Genomic DNA, 5,957 nt, shown 5'->3' with positions numbered 1-5,957 from the left:
TTATCAAATTATGGGTCCCTAGAGATTATCATACTAAGTAAAGTACATCAGACAGAGAAAGACAAACATCATATGATATCACTTATATGTGGAATCCGAAAGCAATTCAAATGCACTTATTTATAAAACAGATACTCAGGCATAGAAAACAAATATATGGTTACAAAATGGGAAAGGGTGGGGAAGGGGTAAACTAAGAGTTTGGGATTAACAGACACATACTACTATATATAAAATAAATAAACAGCAAGGACCTACTGTATAGCACAGGGAACTATATTAAATATCTTATAATAACCTATAATAGAAAAGAATCTGAAAAAGGATATATATATATATATATACACACATATATGATTCATATATACACCTGTATATGTATTTGCTCTACACCTAAAATGTAAGCCAACTATACTTCAATTAAAAAAAACATGGGTTCCATCTTATCTTTCTCTTGATTTCATAGTTCACATTAAGCCCTCCCTCTACATTTTACTCTTTTTTTTAAATTTATTTTTATTAGTTGGAGGCTAATTACTTTACAATATTGTAGTAGTTTTTGTCATACATTGACATGAATCAGCCATGGATTTACATGTATTCCCCATCCCGATCCCCCCTCCCACCTCCCTCTCCACCCGATCCCTCTGGATCTTCCCAGTGCACCAGCCCCGAGCACTTGTCTCATGCATCCAACCTGGGCTGGTGGTCTGTTTCACCGTTGATAGTATACTTGTTTCAATGCTATTCTCTCAGAACATCCCACCCTCACCTTCTCCCACAGAGTCCAAAAGTCTGTTCTGTACAGCTGTGTCTCTTTTTCTGTTTTGCATATAGGGTTATCACTACCATCTTTTTAAATTGAATATATATGCGTTAGTACACTGTGTTGGTCTTTACCTTTCTGGCTTACTTTAACCGTATGAGTGTTGTCAGGACTGAGAGCCTCTTCCATCTTTGTCAAGGTGAGTGCTAACCTTCTCTCCTTTCATACAACACCATTTTACTTTTAAATAGCTTTAATTTCTCCCCGTCATCTCTAACTTCAGGTTTTCATAAGCCTTCTCCATCTTTTAGGGGAAAAAAATATATTTGACCTGGTTGCCTCCTTCCATTAGCCTGCCTCCTGCTTCATTCCTTCCTTCCACTTCTAAACTTCTAAAGCTTCATCTCACTACTGTTTTCTCCCTCCCACCAACTATCTCCTTAACTTCTTAGAGATAATGTTCAAATCTCCATTTTTAGTCTCTTGAAGTCTACTGAACAATCTCACATACATGTCTTGCCACCATTTCAAACTCAATTTGATAAAAATTTAACCAAAACTCATTCCCTGCTGCTGACTTCCTGTGACTGCCACTGAGCTTGAAACCGCTTTGTCACGTTTCTAGTCAGGAGCCAATTTATTGGGCAATTGGCACGATAATGCACCTTGCACTCTCCCATCCTTTTCATTTCCACCACTCAGCACTTCACTACCTTATAACTGTGCCTACTAAATGATGTGTCTAGTTTTAGTTTTCCCCCAAGATTCCAGATGTATTTTGGCCAAGAAATTAATCTTTTAAAAATACCCCTAGCTGACTTTACTCCCCTACTTGAAAATGTCACTGATACCCCACTGTCAAGAAAAACAAAATTTAAGGTGTGCCTTAACCTTACCTAGTTAAAGTAGTTGAAAATTCTTTACAGTCTGATTTTAACCTAAATTTTCATGAATTCTCTCTTCTAGGCCAGTTGATCTACTAATGTTCCCTGACATAATTTCTCTCCCCTCCCCACCACCCCCAATTCCCCTCCCTTCTACCTCCAAATCTTCCCTATCCAACATGATCCAGTTCTCATCCATCCTCATCCATGGGTGTTTTCCATATCAGGCTTTATCAGTCAAAAAGTCTTCCCTTCTCTTATACTCAGAGCCCTTATTTTCCCTATTATAATCATTTGTCTTGTGATACCTTCTGTAGAGTTCTGAAGGTGTTGTCCTTTTCACACCGTTATGACTTATATCCTAACTCCTTAAAAACAGGAACCATCTATTGTTTGTGTGTTTCAATAACTATTTGCTTGAGTAATTAGACTATTAATAGCAAAGAAATAACATTAATCATCCACTTTAAAATGGAATAGGTACCAGTTTCAAGTCTATTAAATATACCTAGATGCCTAGTTATTGTCCTATATATACGTCATCACCATAAATAAACCTTAACATCACATTTCAATATTATGAAGTAATAATCTGATGAGAAAGAAAACTACTTCAGTGACACTATAATGTTATATGCTGAGACTAACATGCAACTTCAGTATATTTGAGGAATTCAGGTACAAAAAACATCTAAAGATGGAGAAAATATATGATAAAATGGGGCTATACAAATCAATGGGAATGATACATATTTAACAATTTAATAGCCAACAATTACAGGGAATTTATTATACTCCAGGCTCTGTGCTAATCCCTTTAGACATCTCACTTAATCTTCTCAAAAAACCTGTAACATAGGTATTACTATTTCGTTTTGGGTTTCCCCGTGGCTCAGACGATAAAGAATCTACTTGCAATATGGGGGACCTGGGTTTGATCCCTGGTTGGGAAGATCCCCTAGAGAAGGAAATGGCAATCCACTCCAGTAATCTTTCGTGGAGAATCCCCACGGACGGAGGAATCTGGTGGGCTATAGTCCATGGGATCACAAAGAGTAGGACACTACTGAGCGACAAAACACAGCACAGCATTCCATTTTACCAACGAAGAAAGACTAAGACTCAGAGAGGGTAAACAACTTGCCCAAAGTCACAGAAGCTGTAAATGGAATAATTAAGTTGAAAGCACTTGTGAAACCCAAAGCCAGAGATTGTAACCCTTACATGTCACTCAACTACGTCATCTATTGGAAGATACATCAAGTATGTTTCAGTTTGAATCCATTCACCAAAGATTAACCTTTTCGTTTTAATTTTATTTCAGGACAACCTCCTGCCTAGATGATAGATATACATAGACAGATATTCTGAAAACTCAACAGTAACATTTTATGACATTTTAAAATTGAGGCCAAAAAAAATCACTGATTTGAAAAAATATATATCACTGGTTTGAACATTATTTGAGGAAGAGTAAATTATGTGTGTTATAATGAAATATGTTCTAGATGAAGAGACAGAAGGGATGTAATTTCACATTGCAGCATTTACACAGATTACTCACTTGACCAAAGCACAGGGCCTCTCTGGACCTCTTTTCCTACATCTGCCGGATGAACTAGGTGATCTCTAATTATCCCTTTCAAATTTAAAATTCTCTGATCCAATCAATATTCACAAGTCGGAAACAATGAGGACTAGCAAGCAATTTCTAGATATAATTCAAATTCTCAGTAGCATTATATCTAAAATTCAAGTCCTGATTTGAATTTCCCATTACTGGTATAATCACGCTGTTTAATCATGGCTCACACTCAGGAATTCTGAATCACAATCATTCATCACTTGTGGGATTTTCTGACTAGACAATAAGCACCTTGAAGAAAAGGACTGAGTGTTATTTAATTCTACAATCTCAGTGCCTACATCCACAGTGACATACAATACAAGCTTCCTACATACTGGCTGAATGAATAAGTGGAATTTAGGGACACATAGAAAATATAGGTAACCACAGTAACCTGTGCTAATTCAGGAAAGAAAGAGCAGCAATAAATAATGTAAAAAAATACTTGCAAACTAGACACAAATTGCACTTCTCCTTATCTAGTAGTCCTCAAATGTGAGGTGCAGATGATTGCTGTTGTGCGAAGATGCACCAATCCAACCAACACAGTGAACCACATCCAGTGAGAAGCCAGGAAGTTTGCTTCTGGCATCTGCTACAAAGGCTGCCGCAGACGCTGCTGCTGCCAAGTCACTTCAGTCGTGTCCGACTCTGAGCGACCCCATAGACGGCAGCCCACCAGGCTCCCCCGTCCCTGGGATTCTCCAGGCAAGAACACTGGAGTGGGTTGCTGTTTCCTTCTCCAGTGCATGAAAGTGAAAAGTGAAAGTGAAGTCGCTCAGTCATGTCCGACTCAGCGACCCCATGGACCGCAGCCTACCAGGCTCCTCCGTCCATGGGATTTTCCAGGCAAGAGTACTGGAGTGGGGTGCCTTTGCCTTCTCCAAAAGGCAGTACTGCTCTTTGACAAATTAGCAGTTGAGGGAACAATAGTGGCTCTTATATAGGTTTACTTTCTTCCGGAATATCATAAATCAAATATTCATGTATCACACATCATCAAAATTACTAAAATTTGTTGATGCTATGACAGATTCAAACGATATACGTTAAATCAAAAAAAAATCAAATATAAGTTATTGGTATCAGTAAGAGAGGTATTTAAGGTGGCCAGACACAAACTTAGCAAATGAAAATAATTCCTACACAGTAGTTAAATGCACTTTAGAAAATATAATGGAGACTTCCCTGATGGCCCAGTGGTTAAGAATCTGTCGGCCAATGCAGGGGTCACAGGTTCAATCCCTGGTCCAGGAAGATATCACATGCTGAGGGGCAGCTAAGCCTATGCAGTACAACTACTGAAGCTTGGGCACCCTAGAGCCTGTGATCCACAGCAAGAGAAGCCTGCACACTGCAGAGTAGCCCCTGCTCCCCAAACTAGAGAAAGCCTGTGAGCAGCAACAAAGACCCAATACAGCCACCAATCAATCCATAAAGAAAAAATAACGGAAGATAGGATATCATTAGCAATAGCAGCCAGTTGTTTGAGATAAAGTCCTCTAGCATAAAATGTCCTGATAATGAAAGTACTCTCTGGAAAAAACTTACAAACTTTATTAAAGAACATAGAGAATATTTTATTAATTGGAGAAATATACCTAGTTCCCCCAAAGAATGTTCTAATATTTTAAGCATAAATTCTCTCTTCAAATTAATCTATATATTTAAGGCAATCCCAATCAAAACCTCAACAGTAAAATTTTATGGAACATGGCAAGTTGATTCTAAAATAATGTAAAGATAAAAGCCAAGAATGTTTGAAAAAACAAGGTGGTGGCACTTACCCTACCAGACATAAAAATACATTTGGGATAATAGTAACTAAAAGATTATTATATTGATGTGAAAATAGACATAATTCTGTGAATAGACTAAAGAATCTTAAAACATATCCATAGATATGTAGAATTTGTTTTATTATACACAGAGCATTACAAGTACAAAAAGAAATACAGGACAAAGGTACTACTTCATAAATGCTACTAAGAATTGCAAATATAAAAGAAGAGCTTTTAAATCTTAAGGCAGTAAAGACCCTGCTACACAATATACAAAATTCACAAGTCATAAAAAGTATAGTTTTGAGTACTTAAAATTTTTAAATTTCTGCGCAAAATGACAATAGACAAAATTAAGATAAGCAACATTCACCAAAAGATACTATTAAGTCAGTAAAGAACGCACTGAAAAATGGAAGATCTTCTCAGTACATGTATATAACAAAGAACTCCTAACCAGATTGTGTAAATAATTCCTACAGATCAATATTTTAAAAGAAGATGATCTAATAGAAAAAAAAAATCAAGAAATTTAGACCATGTGCCGTATGTGAGGAATTTCACATGAGAGAATATCCAAATGAATACTAAACATATGAAAGAGTGTTCAGTCTCATCAATCACCAGGAAAATGCACACTAAAACCACATTGAGATCATGACATACCCACCAGAATGACTGAAATTTAAAAAAGAAAACGAAAAAAAGAACTGAAATAACCCCGTGAACTGTAGCATACCAGGCTCCTCTCTCCTTCATTATCTCCTAAAGTTTGCTCAGATTCATGGCCATTGAGTGGGTGATGCCATCCAACCGTCTCATCCTCTGCTGTCCCATTCTCCTCCTGCCCGCAATCTTTCCCAGCATCAAAGTCTTTTCCAATGAGTTGGCTCTTGGCA

General features: G+C 37.3%; 1 pseudogene; it reads right to left on the bottom strand.

Moving 5' to 3' along the window:
• Positions 1-881: 881 nt before the first annotated feature.
• Positions 882-999, bottom strand: LOC139034938 (U6atac minor spliceosomal RNA; annotated as a pseudogene).
• Between the last annotated feature and the right edge of the window lie 4,958 nt (positions 1,000-5,957).

This window comes from Odocoileus virginianus, chromosome 4 (assembly GCF_023699985.2).
Source record: "Odocoileus virginianus isolate 20LAN1187 ecotype Illinois chromosome 4, Ovbor_1.2, whole genome shotgun sequence".
Classification (NCBI taxonomy): Eukaryota; Metazoa; Chordata; class Mammalia; order Artiodactyla; family Cervidae; genus Odocoileus; species Odocoileus virginianus.
The sequence above is the reverse complement of the archived record's forward strand: the minus strand, read 5'-3'. Positions and strand labels throughout refer to the sequence as shown.